We start from the raw sequence: 18,140 nt of genomic DNA, 5'->3' as shown, positions 1-18,140 counted from the left end.
ACCTCGGGAGACGAAACGCAACGATATTTCTCGTCGAAGTGAATTTTGTATCGCAAAGCTATAATTAAGGGGCACACCAAAAAAAACAAAAAAAAGACGATGGGTTTTCTATTGCTCATTCGCACTTCATGCCTTCTTTTTATAATGTCACGTGTGGATCATTAACCTTGTTGCAGCTTCTACCTGCTGAGAAGATCTCACAGAAGTAGGAGAACAGGAGAGGAACAGTGATAAATTGACCTCAGGTCTCTATACTGAGAGACTGAGGTAGGAGTAGCAGGGAATCTAGCGTAACTATGGAAGCCTAATGATGCAAATTTTCTACTCTTTATAATTTAGTTTTTGGTATTTGTGATTGTATCTAACTTTTGTATTTATGGTTGCTATTTCCATAAATACCAAAATTATCCATGTATAAAATATCATATATCATAAAATATCATATAGTTCTAAAAAGTAGAACTAAAGTGATTCATTACAAGATGATTAGTTAAAACATTTCAATTCAATTTCCATTTTGTGAATTTCAAATAAAAAAACAGTCATGTATTTCCTCATTGAAGTTTTCTTAAAAATATAGTTAAAAATCTCGTCTCGTCTCGATCTCGTGAACCCAATATCGTGTCTCGTCTCGTGAGCTGAGTGTACCGTCACACCCCTAGCTGGCAATCAAACCTGAGGCAAATGCTACGCACACCACTATACCACCATTATTATGGTGGAGAAAGGTTTTTTTTGCAGAGTCAGCTGTTTATGTCAGAAATTCAACAGAGAGCAAGGAGGGAAAAGATGAGGAGGGAGAAAGGAGAGAAAGAGGGAAGTATATCAGGATCTAGTTTCTATGTCTGTTCTGAAGGTCTTATTTTATTGTGCTTTGTATACATATGTGCATATTTACTTCAGAGTGAGGTAAATATACTACTTAAGCTTTACTTCTTTTATAATGATAATTACAAGGCTACAGTTCGCCATTCTCTACAGTTTGATGTATTGTATTAACAAATAATCTAAGATATATAAGACCTGCTGGATCAGTTGTATCTTCACTATTACAATCTATAAGCACTTTTCATCTAATATTTTCAAGTGTCTGACTCGTATATCTAAAGAAAGATGTACATAAGTCTTATACAAATCATTCTGCATTTAAATATGTAGGTTAGTTATTCTTTAAATCAGTGTAGGCCTTCCCACAATTACACACAGTTAGATTTAAAGGTTCCCAGTGCAGTTTCTAGTAGCGATATGGAGCAGTTTAATACGAGTGGGACGGGTCCCCCTTTTTTTGTCTGGGGACACACATGCACATGTGTGCATGCTGGTGATAAAATACACTGTCCTGCCAATGCACATAATTGTCAATATAATAGTTGCCTGTATGTCACTCCAGTTACAACATGAATAGCCAATAATTAAAACTACAGTGAAGCAAGCAACAAACTAGTAAATAATGTCTGCAGTTGGGCCAACACTATACTTGCAAAGCAGTTTTTTCTCTGAAAAAAGGGATTTTTTTCAGGGGCAGGGGCCACTGAAAACAGGACAATAGCATAAGTGTTGCATTGTGGTGTGGCACATGAATGTGCAAGAGCATGTAGCTAGACTAATTAACTGTCAACTCAGTACATTTCCATGAAACAGACTTTCCTCTACTACTCTCATTAGCTGCCAATAGCAGAAATTAAAAGAGTTTATCGTTGTCGGCAGGATTCGAACCTGCGCGGGGAGACCCCAATGGATTTCTAGTCCATCGCCTTAACCACTCGGCCACGACAACCACCGTGATAAGAATGTGTTGCTATGGCAACAAATGCATAGATGTCACATGTGTTGTTCCACCTATTCTACACTGTAGTACAACATTCATATAATCACCCCACAAACTACACAGAGGGTTTGTAAGGGCAGTGTCACTCTTCAGTTTTGGTGCATGACCGTATGGACAGAGATCTGGCAGGTAATAAAAGACAAGCAAGCATGTAGCAGATATGTCTTATCACCATAAGAGACGATAATACAGTTTAACCCACAGTTTTGAAATTACCGTTTACTTCTGATAACAATGTTAGATCTTAGAGCAGCTTTTTTACAGTGCTGTGTGTAACTGTGTATTCAAACAAACAAATAAAAAACACTATTGTCTTTGTTTAAGCCTGCAAGAAATATGTCAACAATTGAATTATTCTGTTCTATTACTATGTTATTACTATCTGCAAGCTGTGGCATACAAAGTGTGTGAATGAGTGCCTCTTCACAGTGTGAAGTATTTTGTAAGATGATGTTATGGTATCACTACAAGCCAACTGTCACCATAAAACCTCATGGAGATGCCGGGGATTGAACCCGGGGCCTCATACATGCAAAGCATGCGCTCTACCACTGAGCTACATCCCCTGTGGTCCAAATAATAAAGACAGCATAAATATTAGAAGAGAATGAAAAGAATGGCTCTCTACTTCAGTGTAAAGGGGATACGCCATACCAACAACAGCTACTTGAGTAATCTCTGAAAATACACCATGGGCTACAGATGATTCAAAAATGTATTAACTGTGATTAAATTTATTGTTAAGTTAAACTAGTGATTAATAAGTGAGTACTAGCAGTGGGTTACGTTAATGTTTTATATAGTAACCTTCATGTACACTGGAAAAGGTGCAGATGATACAATGATGTATGACAATGAATGATAAAATCAGACTTATGTGCTACAATTAAGACATATTTAGTTCTAATATTAGTTAAGGAAATCCTTGGATCAACTTAGAGGGAGGGGTGGGGGCTTGTTTACCATGCTTCTTTTTTACAAATATGCTATTGACTACCACTGCTCAAAATAGTCTGCCGTTGTCGGCAGGATTCGAACCTGCGCGGGGAGACCCCAATGGATTTCTAGTCCATCGCCTTAACCACTCGGCCACGACAACCAACCTGCCATTACTCATTTGTCAGGTTATAAAATGCATACATTTGCCACCTATACTTCACTACAAAACAACTCTAAGCGCATTATGTCAGACAGCCTTGTGTTTATATGAACAGTTTTACTCACACATTTTTATGAATGTTTCAATTAAGAAAAGCCACCATGCTGCAAATATGACAGACAAAAAGCTAAAGATTTATAGAACGTCACCACCAAATAAAAAACATTATTTATTCACTTTATAAGAAATATTTTCCCGCTGCCTGTGTATAGGATTTTATTTTCTGACATACTTACGCAAATGCATATTTTGATATACAAATCGAATATCTTGACACACTCTAGCAACTGACAGGCATACCAAATGCTGTCAACACAAAACCTCATGGAGATGCCGGGGATTGAACCCGGGGCCTCATACATGCAAAGCATGCGCTCTACCACTGAGCTACATCCCCTGTGGTGAGAAAGGGGCTGACAGCAGATACTGACAACATAGATAAGAGAGTAATAGAGCAAACAAAGAAATGTACTTTTAGTAAGTGGTAACTAATCAGACGTATCTCTGACTGTAGAACCTGCCCTGCAAACAAAATAAAGTCTTAAAGAATTTAACAGATATGTGTAAAACAATTCTCAATTAATCTGGATTATGGAAATTTGTTGAGGTCACCTGTAGGGCTTCAACAAAGGATTATTTCCATTATCAAATAAAAAAATAGGTTATTTTTTCATTTAGTCAATCAATGATTTAGTCTATAAAATCTCACAAAATAGTGAAACGTATATCACGAGTTTCAAAACCTCAGAATGATGTCTCCAAATTCCTTTTATATCATTTACATCATGTCCAAGTCCAAAAAAAAGATATTCAACTCAGAATAACATCAAAGAAAGAGAAGCAACACATTTTCACAACTGAGAAACTAAAACAAAGACTGTCATCAGATTGACATGAACTCGGAGGTGAGAATTTTTCATCACATGAAAAGAAAAACATAGGTTGTCAGCAAGAAAACCTGTGTGACGAGAACCTAATGGATGGTTCATTGCCTTAACTACTCAGCCACTTCAATCCACAATAAGTGCTTGAACACATTCTGTTTTGCAAGCATTGCATTCTGTCAACTAATATTACTCAATGTTGACACAGCTTGAATACCATATCAACAAAGGATTTAAGCTGCTGATAAAGACACAGTACAAACACATGGCAGCTGAGTGGACAGAGACATACTTTTGGAGATGGTTGATCATTACTGAGATGCATTATAAAAAAAAGTGGGGAAATGCAGGAAGGTCCAGAGGTAATGACAACCATTGAAACTACTTAAACTATGAGCACAGCATACAGTAAATGAAAGACTGCAGTCTCTGAATGCATACAGAATATATTCAAAGCATAATGGAATTATATTTATCTTATAGTGACAGTAAAACGTTACAATATGTGTCCTTCAATCCTCATGCAGTCAGGTTAATCAGCTATTTTAGATATGGTTTATATGAAATAAATGTCTGGATTTTGTTCCTTCTTACAAGTGTATCCAAATACATAATAATGCTTCCATCATTTTTCCTTCCATCTTTTGACCACAAGATAGCAGTGTTTCTCATTCCTCTAAAAGTCAACTCACCTCTGATGCATGCTTATGCAGTCACAGTGTATTTAGAGGGACAGGCTGATGTATGATTAAGTGATTAAGGCTGCAGAGTGACGCACTTACATGTCTTCCAGGCCTCTTCTCCTCAACAGATTTAGAGCCATCCTCCAAAAGTCTTCCACGTGTTGCCATTACTGTAGAATTTGCACATGTAAAAGACAAATGGATAATAAACAGTGTCAACCAGCTCACTGATAATGTTGCATTTTCATTGTAGAATAAGGGGCTTTCCTATGTACTTATACACACTTGGGTAAAGTTAGAAAGAGATTGGCAGATTCGAACTTCAGCGATCAATAGCTCATAAAAGAAACATTGTTAAAACATAAAAAATGTCTCTTTCCTATCGTAGTAAGGTAGACTATTGACTACAAACTCATTTTCGCCAAAACGAGTCGTTATCCAGGCTGCAGGAAATATATTGCTCTCTATGCGCTGCAGGCGGAGAGGCGAGCGCTTAGGGACCGTCTACAAAGTGCAGTACCAAAGCAAAAAATATTCAATATTTCCACTTTTATTCACTGTAGTCTTGACAACATATGTTGACAATATATATTAATAATTTTAAAATTATTAATAATTTTTCCTCAAGCTATTTTTTTATATTCAAAGTCAAATGTTATCCACCAATAAGAAAATATAGTAGACAAAAACCAATGCCCATGTTGCAAATATTTAAATCGCTCAAAAATATAACCAGTTATGAAAAAAAAAAGTTTATTGTTTCAGACAATACTGTCAATACTGTAAAAGGAGCTCACACCTGAGTCAGAGTCCTTTGAAAAGCTTAATAAATGGTTAGATTGCCATCACCTATCAAATAATGAAAAACTATGTACAGATGTTTCAGTTGTGCAAATGTAGCATGATTTTGGTGAGTATACAGTGTATAATATTGACGATATTGAAGATTTTTCACAATAAAATTCTCCAAAAATAAACAAAAACACATTTTTCTGAAATAACTGTTGTAGTATGATTAGAAGGTGACCCTTGCTGTGTAGCATGATTTGGGTGAGTATACAGTGTATAATATTAACGCTATTGACGATTTTTCACAATAAAATTCCCCAAAAATATGCAATTTTTTTTCTCCTTAAATAACTGTTGTAGTACGATTATCAGGTGACCCTTGTTGTGTATCATGATTTTGGTCATCCTACACTGTATAATATTAACGCTATTGACGATTTTTCACAATAAAATTCCCCAAAAATAAACAAACACTAATTTTTCTGAAATAACTGTTGTAGTATGATTACAGGTGACCCTTGTTGTGTAGCATTATTTTGGTCATCCTAAACTGTATAATATTAACACTATTGAAAATATTTCAATATAAAATTCCCCAAAAATATGCAAAAAGATTTTTTTTCTGAAATGACTGTTGTAGTATGATTATCAGGTGACCCTTGTTGTGTATCTTGATTTTGGTCATCCTACACTGTATAATATTAACGCTATTGACGATTTTTCACAATAAAATTCCCGAAAAATAAACAAAAACACATTTTTCTGAAATAACTGTTGTAGTATGATTAGAAGGTGACCCTTGCTGTGTAGCATGATTTGGGTGAGTATACAGTGTATAATATTAACGCTATTGATGATTTTTCACAATAAAATTCCCCAAAAATATTGATATTTTTCCCCCCCTGAAATAAGTCTTGTAATATGATTATCATGTGACCTTTGTTGTGTAGTATGATTTTGGTGAGTATACAGTGTATAATATTAACGGTATTGACGATTTTTCACAATAAAATTCCCCAAAAATATGCAATTTTTTTTCTCCTTAAATAACTGTTGTAGTACGATTATCAGGTGACCCTTGTTGTGTATCATGATTTTGGTCATCCTACACTGTATAATATTAACACTATTGACGATTTTTCACAATAAAATTCTCCAAAAATAAACAAAAACATTTTTTTCTGAAATAACTGTTGTAGTATGATTATCAGGTGACCCTTGCTGTGTAGCATAATTTGGGTGAGTATACAGTGTATAATATTAACGCTATTGACGATTTTTCACAATAAAATTCCCCAAAAATATGCAAAAAATGTTTCTCCTGAAATAACTGTTGTAGTATGATTATCAGGTGACCCTTGTTGTGTATCATGATTTTGGTCATCTTACACTGTATAATATTAACGCTATTGACAATTTTTCACAATAAAATTCCCCAAAAATAAACAAAAACACCTTTTTATGAAATCACTTATGTAGTATGATTATCAGGTGACCCTTGTTGTGTAGCATGATTTTGGTGAGTATACAGTGTATAATATTGACGATATTGAATATTTTTAAATATAAAAAATCCCCAAAATTATATCAAAACTAATTTTCCCAAAATAAATGTTGTAGTATGATTACCAGGTGACCCTTGTTGTGTAGCATGACTTTGGTCATCTTACACTGTATAATATTAACGCTATTGACGATTTTTCACAATAACATTCTCCAAAAATATTGATATTTTTCCCCCCCTGAAATAACTGTTGTAGTATGATTATCAGGTGACCCTTGTTGTGTGGAGTGAATATAGTGAAGACTACTGTGTATAATATTGATGCTATTGAAGGGAAATCAATGGAACGACAGCACATGACAGTGATGATATTGAAGTATTATACACAAGCACATTTTGTAAAAATAACTGTTGTAGTGTGATTATCAGATGACCGTTGGTGTGTGGAGTGAATTTGGTGAGACTACAGTGAATAAAAGTGGAGATATTGAATATTTTTCGTTTTGGTATTGCACTTTGTAGACGGTCCCTAAGCGCTCGCCTCTCCGCCCGCAGCGCATAGAGAGCAATATATTTCCTGCAGACTCGTTTTGGCGAAAATGAGTTTGTAGTCAATAGTCTACCTTACCACGATAGGAAAGAGGCATTTTTTATGTTTTAACAATGTTTCGTTTGTGAGCTATTGATCGCTGAAGTTCGAATCTGCCATCTCTTTCTAACTTTACCGAAGTCTTATACACTGATGTATAAGATGCTTAACCACCGTCATTTGCTCTTGAAGTTTAACATAGCCTATATTAAACCTTCCAAGCTTCCTCCTTATTCCAAACTTTCCATTACAACAACACTAAGTATTAGCATTAACAGTAGCGGGCCTCTAAACACTAACATACAATAGTTAACAGGCTAAAACTAGCAGCCTAATGTTTGCTCGCTATGTTTGTTAAATGTTTGCTAGCTCACTTCTACTTTGCAGTGTTAACTTACCTGTAGACGAGCTCTGTTTTTTTACTGACAGCTTAACCTTTCGACAGCACAGCCAATAGTCGCTTGTTTTGCGTGTAAAATAAGTGTTTTATTTGTTGTATTTATTTGAGTTTCGACGCCAGGACATTAAAATTGACTCAAGCGTAAAAACGTGTTTGCGGGGGCGTGTCGAGTCAGAGTCGATTGGTGTGACGTCATATTGTAGCTTTAGACTGACCCCTAGCGGTTAGAATAGAATAGACTAGAACAGAACAGAACAGAATAGAATAGAATAGTCTTTATTGTCATTGTACATGTACAACGAAATTGAAAGCAATCCTTATGGTATCATAAGTTTAAAAAAAGAAAGAAAGTGTTTGTAAAAGAATAAAATAAATGAGTAATTAGTAGTAAAATTAACTAAGTACTAAACTAACTAAAACACAAAATACACACACACAAGACATTCCACTCGCTGCCATCAATACTGCACAATTCCCCTTAATATTCCACTCAACTTACTGTTGCTGTTATTACAGGATCAGGTTTTTGGATCACTTAGAGCAGTTATTTTTCTTTTGAATAAAAACTGTTTTTTTTAACCTGCTTGTCCGTGTTTTAACTGTCCTGAGGGCAGCAGTTCGAACAGAGTGTGAACTGGGTGGGATGGGTCTTTGAGGATGGTGTAGGCCTTTTTGAGACCATGGGAGCTGTAGAGATCTTCCAGGAAGGTGTAAGGGCACCTGATTATCTTCTGGGTGGTGGTGACGACCCTATGGTGCGCCTTCCTCTCTCCTACTGTGCAGCTAGCAAACCACAGATATAGTAGGTCGGAACACTCTCTATGGAGCAGCGGTAGAAGGACACAAGTAGTTCCTGAGTGAGGTGGTTCAATCTGAGGATCCTGAGGAAGTAGAGTCTCTGCTGTGCCTTCTTAACCAACGCTGTAGTGTCAGCTCTTACTATTGGCTCTTACTATTGGCATTCATTCATTTTCAAGTTCCTCCTAGTTTTTTCTTTATATCCTGTATCTCCTTGTTGGAGTTTACTGCACATCTTAAATTAATATAGTTAACATTGTTGAATATAGTTAATTGATTCAAACACACTTTCATCTACCCTGAAAACTATAAGCACTTGATACATTTTTGTGTATCAAGTGTTTTTACACCGACATTTTGAAGTAATGGCATTAAAAATGGCTCTGCTCTGTTCATAAGCCAGCAAGCCCAATGCCAAGGCCATGGAACCAGCAGATGTAAATGGTGTGTAGCCGTTATTAATGTTATTAATTACATCAAGTTAAAAGCATACATTTGCACTGAAAAAATACCTTATACCATTACTATCAGACTGCACCTAAACATGCTTGTGTTGCATCATGTATAGTAAATGGCAAATTAATCCTCCGCCTCTGGTGTGATGACTTTTTATAGTTTATGTAGTGTCTGTGTTGTTTTCAGTACACAGCTAACAAGCTTTTCTATTATTGAGGGTTAGACTACATAGATGTTTAGCCTGTCCAAATTTGAGCAACACCCACCGTAATTTGGTTAGAATTACACCCTCTAATTTTAATTTATGAGTAACTTTGAAAAGTAACACTGAGGTTCAATTATCTTAACCTTTAATCTTGTAATGCAATCAAGCTTCACTGGGCACAGGTTTGCGTTCCTCTCCTGAGTCACTCCCACTGGCATAGAATGATGATCTCCACCCATCCACCCATGCTGGTGTTGGCATTACGATTCCAGATGTAAACTGTTGTTTCGTCTGGAGGCTGAGAATCAGAAAAAAACAGCAAGTTTGTGGTGAGAACACTCCTTCACTGCCAAACACCTGGACAGCAAGCAAGCAACTGGCTGCAAGTCAAGTTTTCACTGAGAGGAGCACTGACGCTGAGGACACTGCAATAACTTTGCAAGTCTGTTGACAATTTCAAAAGGAAGGATGATCATGCATCAGATAGCTTGTATCTTATAGTTTATAGCTACAAACTACTACTAAAGCTACTTTGTCATCGTTACACAATCTGTCTCTCCACATGATGCTCCAGCTCCAGTGTGCCGACTGACCACATCCAGTGTGCCGGCTGACCACGGTGATCCAGCTGTTGTTAAACCACTGTGGTCTTTCCACCGAGGAATTTGACTGAATGTTTCCAGCGTCTCAATGAGAGGGGTCAAGGGCCTCGGGAAGAAGCAATCCAACCCACTTAACTGACATCATTACCCCCTTCTCCACCCTTTCTCTTACATGTGGCCAAAAAATCAGATAACTTGTTTTTGTTTGGTCTTCACCATGGCTAAGCAACGCGACACAGAGTCTGCTGCCCTGGTGAGAGCAGAAAAGCAGCATTTTTTTTATTAGCTGGACAGACTGAGCAAAGGAGAAAATGCAGAGTGAGGGCAACATCTGGCACAGATCAAACGTAGAAAACGGAGGACAGAGTTGTTTCAATTTTCTGGAATGAAAGCTCGCAAAACAGCTTCACTTGAAATGACATTGCTAAATTATTAGCTTTGAGAGTTTTGGGAGAGAGGAGTGAAAAACATTACCTCACTTTGGGAAAGTACACCCAGATGAGCAACATGAATGCACGAATGCCTGGCCAGCTGAGAAACTTTATATAATATACTGTGTACCAACACCAGCTGCCACACTCTTAAGAACCCGCTGTTTGGTGGATTCAAAGTCCTGCATGGCCAGCTGCTACCTTGTAAGAACTCTCCCTTTGTATCTCCACCTGACTGATTGCGTAAATTACCAAGGTACACACACACACACTCTATGGCAATGGAGAGGAAACCTCTGTTTTTAATTATTCAGCTGGGCTAACAGTGGGCCACAAACAGTCTACCAGCCAGCCAGCACGGGCTCAACCATGAATTATGGATGAAGAAGAGAGACCTGTGGCAGGAGCAGCAGTACAGGGAGATGGATCAAAACACTCAATTTCTTTTTTTTCCTTTTTCCAAAATCATAACATGTAAAGTCTTGACATGCTCAAATCCAACTTACTCCTCTCAGTTTTACTGCTGCTCTTTTATACATCTGTAGCAGTTTCAATGCATGCATGAGCCACAGCTTGAGGGGTTTCCCATAAAGAAAGTAGTGTGGTTTCCCAACACTATTAATCCATAGTTTCTTAAATGAATGTACTTGACTTTTCTTACTCCCAAAGGAACAAGACCCATAACCACTCGTGAAAAAAGCAACTTCCATTGTGTTACTGTCACGCTCTGTTGCTTTATACCCAGGATAACAGAAAACATTGGATGTAAGCTAAAGTAACATATTTATACAGCGCATTTCATACACAGTGGCAGTTCAAAGTGCTTTACATATTGCATGATACAATCAGTCATGGTGTTTACATGGAGCAGGTGAAAGCTGGTTATTCATGTCTTTGTATAAATGAACATAACAGTATCCAGGTGATCAGCTGTGTGCACTGCAGGTGTGTTTTGATTGAGTTACCTGAACAGAATGAACATACTTCTGGCTGTGTGAATTGGGTTGATGGCACCTGTAGGAATGGCACAGGTGTGTTTACATGTCATACTAGTAGGCTGGTTTCTATTAGGATACTCCAGTAAACATATCCATTTTTTCTCCAAACCAGGATAGGGGCTATTTCAGGTTGTTAAAATGTGCAAAACATAATGAGAATACTCCAAAACCAAGACAGTGGTGCAAATTCAAACTTATACTATTGTGCTAAACTTCCTATATTGGTTTAACAGCCTAAACATTTTTCTGGCTTGGACGAATGGGAAATGCATTAGATCTGTATGTTCTGGCCTTGTTTTTTATTGCATAAAAGCAACTCTTACATGAAATATACATACTTAACGCCAAAAACATCTGCTGTAGTCACGCTACACGTAATGGTTAATACATTCACATTAAATGTATGGAGGCATGTATGGAGTGTACTGTTTTAATTGAATAAAAACTATATATGAGGAAATTAATTTAAATACATTTCAGTAAAAACAGACCCCAAAAAATAGTTTTTGAAAACTCAGCACCTTATTATGAAACATAACAATTTTTCTGCAGCTTTTATTTCAAAATAAAAATGCCTCCTTCATAAGTCTCTGTCTGTCAATCAAGAAAAAACAGCAGGGCTGCTCCCTCAGACCAAAGCAACAACCAATCACATAATAGGTTCTGCTCTGTTGAAAAGTGCTATCAAGTCTTTGGGGAAAATAACATTGTGAAATAAAAACAAACTTTCATAAAGGACATTTGGAAATAAAATGTGCTGGAATTGAATAAAAGTGATCTGCTGATTCAAGCTGAGGCTGAAATATTTATTGAATCATTTCACAATTGAAAGACTATATTACATTTTGGTCTGTATTCATTAATAGATCTATTCATTTCACAATCTCTTTTGTTTATTTTTTCATTGCAGTTTATGCATCTTTGCATAATGTTCATACAGTACGCTACTGTGGATGTGTATCATGTATCCATGTGGGTGAGCTATGCTGTGCCATGAGTAAATTCCACCACTTGTGGGCTGTGTGGTGATTAGACTTAGACTTGACTGTTTTCCACATAACTGGCCAATATCTGGGTTGACAGTCTGAGCCTTCCTCAAGTTGATCATATGACCAGTTCCCGTCTGCTGCACTCCAGAGACAACTCAGAAAAGCACCAAAGCTCAGAAATCCTAATGTTTACATCCTGTTTATGAATGAGACTTGCAAGCCTTAAAACTAATGTATAGGTAACTTCTGTAAGGACAACAAGCGCCAAGAATACTGTTTTCTTTTCATCTTAAAGCCTTCTAATTTGGCTGGCGACCGATTCAAGTGCTGTCTGTGTCTGGCCACAATAACTCAGCTAAGTCACAATTAAGTTACAACCGTGACCTTCTCTAGTCTCTTCTCAGCCAGGGAAGCATTTCCTTCACTCAAAAGACTTCTCTTTTTTGTGTTATGGAGTAAAATTCAAGAATTATGGCTCCATTTGTATGTGTCTCTCTACAAAGTACTGCACAGGAGAGTAGCTTATCATCCTTATGTTTGACATTTATCTCAAGAAGAACGAGCACTTTATCTTTCAGTGAAGAGCCAGCTGCTGAGACATTCATGAAAGGGCATTTCCATGACTGGCATGAGTAGCAGCGGAGAGGGATGAGAAGGGGAGAATGAGGAGAGGACGGACTGATGGACGGATGGATCAAGAGGAGGAGGGGGGAGGAGGAGGAGGGAAGGAGTGAGGTAGTGCTTCTAAATCTGCATAATCCCCCTGACAACAAGGGCAGACATGCAGGCAGGGATGAGTGCAGTGGTACGGACCACCCTGGAACTGGCAACCCAACAGACAGAGAGTCAGCGGTGGAGAGGCAGGGCCCTCCGATGTGTTGCTGACAAGATCTGACAGTGACAGAGCAGCTGTGAAGCCAGAGCGGTTGAATTTTTGTGGACATGCACACTCACACACAGTCTTACACGCCAACACAGGCAGAGGAGACAAATTCACATAAACAGACCAATCGAGACATGAAAAAAATGCACAAAATAGATCCAGGCATACACACACACATTGATAAAGAGATGCGTTTGGCGTACTCACACACCTTGCAGATGTTCCAGCATTGTTACTGACCTCTGAATCACTGTCTGTATTTGACATTTTCAGCAATTCAAATGGGTGTGGGGTCTCCAGTGGGAAAAAATAATACTTTGCCAGTTGGAGCATTGAAATATGGGGCCAGAACCAGAAAACTAAAAGGTGAAAAATGTCCACCCAAAATGGCAAAAAAAAGTGTGTGTGAGATTGATGCAACTGACTCATTACTTACTGGTTATGTGGGGAAAAAAACAACCCAACCTGAACAAAAAACTACTAAAAATAACTTTTAAGACTAGATAATGAAGTGAAATGAAATTAGCTAATCACTATTGATTATCAGGCTAAAACTCACCTACTCACTAGGGTTGTTTTGATTGATGAATTGGCCTGGCTGATACATTAATCAATATTGGCTTGTGAGTCGTATATTGAAAGGACAAATAAACAGGATTGCGAGCAACTGCATCACAGACATGCTTGTGGTCAATTAAAAACAGTGTTCCAGTTACACTGTTTGCACTGACTGAAAACTCTTTACGCTTCTATTAATTGGTTTTGACCACTTGGTGACAGTTCGGTTTTGGTTTCCCACAGCTCCGCTATGCACTAGTTAGCCATTAATGTTGTCAGTCTGTTGTGTGGTCCTGAGCATGTAGCATTCTGGTAGTTTATCTTAACTATTTTTTTGTTGTTGCTAAAAATGGAAACGAGATTGATGAAAACAGCGAGAGTGAACTAAACAGACAAAAATAACCCAAAACACTAAGCTAAGAAAGAAGATAAAATGCTTTAGTAGCTGAGGGGAACAGCTATCCAATTACAGAGATTTATTTACTCCATTGTTGGTATAAATATATTGATTAAAGCAGCTTTAAGTTAATGGCTCACAGCATGCTAACATGACAACGGGAAATGACCTTAGCAGGATGGATGAGGCTACTGATTGTTTAGTGCAAAAAAACACCACTATTGCTGTGTTTTTGTGGAGTTTTCTTTGATAGTAACCTTAACCCTCACAGCTACATGATCAGACATAACCATTATCCTTTGAAAGGTAAAGGAAAAGAGGAAAAAGGCCTCACTTTAATGACTTGTGCAGTGTCAGGTTTGCTTCTCACAATTATAGAAGTACCAGAACACACATAAACACACTCAAACATCCATCTCTCACTTTTTTTCCCTCCCCTCTTTTCTTGTTCTCATCTTGTTATCCCCATCCATTCTTTCATGTTTTCTCTTTCCCTCTTTTTGTTGCGTGCAAAGCCTCCCATCAACACAAGTCCGCCTCGTAAGCAACAAGCAGATTGTTGTTCTTTTTCTAATCCTCACAGCTGCTTTTTGCATTATTTATATGTTTGTCATTATTATTTCTTTGTGCGACTGATGCACATGTCTTTTCACAAATATTGTTCACTTTTCCATGTGACTTTGCTATGGCTCTGGTAGAATAACAGGCGTGGTTCTTGGTTGGATAGATATTGATACATCATGGCATGTCTGCAAGGTCACAAAAGCAGAAAAAGGTTGTGAATGTGGCAGAAATGGCACAGTTAATTAATGCCATGCACCCCTTTGCATTAGATCAGACTAAAAGTATACCCAGCTGCGTCACATTACTCTCAAAAATGTTGTTTAAAGACTGAAAGCAGCACTCTTTTTCTTGTAATTTCAAATAAAGCCAACATTTTGTTTGAACAGTTTAGACCAACCCTGCTTTAGTTTTGAATGTGTTTGGTTTGTTTCAATTGCTGAAAGACATAGTATGTGTTCGGCCACAGTTGTTGCTCAAAAGTCTATGATTATCCGTGAACCATGACCTTATTAAAAATTACTGTGCGTTATATCATTCTTGCTGGCCCACGTCCAAACCGTCTCATATAATTTGTTGTTATTTCACAATAATCAGTTGCAGATGTGAATATCTGGCCTCATCACAGGTCCTGGTAATCTTAGAAAAACAGAACCTAGGAGAAAAAAAAAACCTCTCTGACATGCAGTTTCCTTAATTCAATAGCACATGAGACTCATGGCCTTTTTACACCTGTTTTTCATCTGAACTTCCACCAAAGGATGACAAGCTAACAAAACCATGTGCCTGAGGTCACATGCTGATGTTCATGACATTATTGTGAGAATTCTAGTGTTTCTAAAATCACATCAGGGGTAGAATCTGAGTGGAACAAACGTTCTGTCTGTTAAATATGAAGCTACAGCCAGCAATCTTATTATTAGCTTAGCATAGCATAGAAACTGGAGACAGGGAAAGAAAAGAAAACCCCAGCACTGCTAAAGCCTACTAATGAACTAAATGTATCTTGTTTTATTGAATTTGTACAAAATGTCTGAAGTGTACAAAGACAAATTTGTACAATTGTATGTGTGGGTGTGTGCATTTTATGCTAAGCTAAGCTAATCGCATCTGCGCTCCACCTTTATATCGAACAAAGATGAGAGTGTCAGTTTTCTCAACTAAGTGTAGATAAGGTAATTTTCTAAGATGTCACATTATTCCTTTGCAATAAAGCCAAGAAAAACATTGATACTTACATTTTAATGAATAAACACATGTACACTGATTCTACATGTCAGCATAAATACTTGTACAATGTCATTTAGTCTAGTATTGACCGGTTTTCTGCTACTCATATGAAATATCAGCAAATATTGTTACATAAATGACTTCTCCACCACAAGTTTATTGTGCAATGTCATGTGGTTCAAATGAAGAAGTGGATCAACCAAGAAACAAGTGAAATAATCTCAGCTTGGCCTGAACAACATGTTACCATGGACATTTTTTATGTTGGCCTCCAAGGCCTGTTTCCAGAGGCCACTGAAAGCATGCAATTGTAATTAGTAAGGATTTAATATGCTGAAGAAATTTATGGGGTCAGTCTGGAATTGAATTGTACCAGGACCACATCCATCCTGCAATAGGTCATCCTACGCACATAGATACACATGCACACACACACACACATCATTGTACAAGCAGTCTTTCAAACATGTCTGTTTCGTGCAGTGAGAATTATAACATGGATATGTGTCTAAAGTGGCCATTCCAAACATTCCAGTCAGAGTCACACTCATTTAAGGAAAGGACCCGTCAACTTAATATCTGCCAAACTCTGTCGTAGAAAACTGTTTCTATCATTTTTTCAATTATAAAGCATTTTTCAGGCTGAACTAATGTACGCTCAAACAGAAACAGAAAGAGACTGCACTACTCCTGAAACATTTCACAGCTTTAAAGGTTCAGTTCACCCAAATTACATAGTTATATTTGCTCACATACCTCTACGGGTGTGTATTCTCCAATGGCAACGCAATGACATACATGTGGCACCAGGCCATAGTCAAGTCAAGTCAAGACATTGACCGAAATGCTTTACAGAAAGATACACATTTGTATTGATGGTTATAATCAAACAAAACCACAAGATCAAATATAACAAAGGAATATCAGATAGAGAGATACAATTTTAAAGCATTCATGATTGAGCAGTTAAATTAAAATATGTGATTTTTTTGGGGTGGGATTCTGCAGCTTAATTTGGACTCAGTATTTCTAATATCATTGCCCCTGTTAATAGGAACTATTTGTTCAACAGAAAGTAAATTATGGAGGAAATTATGGTTTCTCATATGAGATATTATTTTGAATCATTTGAATACTATTTTGACCACCTCAAACAACTTTCAGCACAACTGTGGGGTTCTTTTATCATTTGAATGAACCGAACATTTAAGCCTTCACTTCCACTCATACAGTAAGGCGCCTTCTTAAAGCACAAGGTGGTCCATTTTGAGTCAAATATCACCTACAGCACATGTTGTTATGATTTAAAACCCATTAAACTGCTTAACTTTGTTGCCTCCACAGATCTCATTTTCATGGTTTAAATCAAAGCGAGGCCAAGTTCACCTGGCTGCGTATGTTGGTTCAGGGTCACACTACACGGCTTGCATCCAATAGTTTCTCTCAGGGGTGTACAAGCCCCCGCAGAGAGAATGGAATATGATTGCTGTGGGAAACTAAACTCTGAAAACTGAGTGTTCTTATTCTTTTCAAATATACAAGACCTCAGCTGGCCTTCACCACAGTGAGAGGGACAGAGTTCAAATCCAGGCAAAGAGCTGAACAATTACAGCGTTTCTGACGTCCAAAATTATACTCATTAGAGACCCTTGTTGGCCTTGAATAACATCTCATTTGGCTATCTTGGGCATCCACTGTAATTAAAACACAAGATTTAGATGTGGGTGAATTCTCTAAGCATTTAAATGGCGTATTGTTGACAACTCTGCAATTTTCAAGCAGGCGAGTTTTCCTGCTTTGAGGCTGATGAAATACATTATTAGACACATGAATTGTGAAGAAAGTTTCTGTTTCACTTTGATGAGCACTTTCCTGCACGCATCGCATCTTTCTCATCAGGAAACACAAAAAGACGTTGCCGCTCAGAATTGACAATGCAAAAATGCTATTAAACTTAATGGCGAGGGATCTGAAATATCAGCTCTGCAGGAAACAAACATGATTACAACATCATCAGAGTCCAGGCCCAGTCTGTCCTGAAATACGAAGAACAATGGGATAAAAGAGGTCTTGTTAGTGTATCTGGAGCTGCCAGAGTAGACTGCTAGTTTGACCTCATTACTGGGGCTTATACTAGTCACGGAGTTGACGAGCGGGCGGAGCGGCACAGTTAAATGCCCTCTAAGAATGCATACT

At 37.6% G+C, this 18,140-nt stretch overlaps 4 non-coding genes across 4 annotated transcripts; all 4 read right to left on the bottom strand.

Annotated features, from left to right (window-relative positions):
- Positions 1 to 1,695: 1,695 nt before the first annotated feature.
- Positions 1,696 to 1,777, bottom strand: trnas-aga (transfer RNA serine (anticodon AGA)). Its single transcript has one exon. It is a non-coding gene; the product is annotated as a tRNA-Ser (tRNA).
- A 545-nt stretch (positions 1,778 to 2,322) lies between these two features.
- trnaa-ugc (transfer RNA alanine (anticodon UGC)) lies at positions 2,323 to 2,394 on the bottom strand. The gene has a single exon. It is a non-coding gene; the product is annotated as a tRNA-Ala (tRNA).
- Positions 2,395 to 2,845: 451 nt separating this feature from the next.
- On the bottom strand, positions 2,846 to 2,927 carry trnas-aga (transfer RNA serine (anticodon AGA)). The gene has a single exon. It is a non-coding gene; the product is annotated as a tRNA-Ser (tRNA).
- Positions 2,928 to 3,312: 385 nt separating this feature from the next.
- Positions 3,313 to 3,384, bottom strand: trnaa-ugc (transfer RNA alanine (anticodon UGC)). Its single transcript has one exon. It is a non-coding gene; the product is annotated as a tRNA-Ala (tRNA).
- Between the last annotated feature and the right edge of the window lie 14,756 nt (positions 3,385 to 18,140).

The sequence above is a fragment of the Scomber scombrus genome, chromosome 20 (genome assembly GCF_963691925.1).
Source record: "Scomber scombrus chromosome 20, fScoSco1.1, whole genome shotgun sequence".
Lineage (NCBI taxonomy): Eukaryota > Metazoa > Chordata > Actinopteri > Scombriformes > Scombridae > Scomber > Scomber scombrus.
Note: the sequence above shows the minus strand (reverse complement) of the source record. Positions and strands in the feature narration are given on the sequence as shown.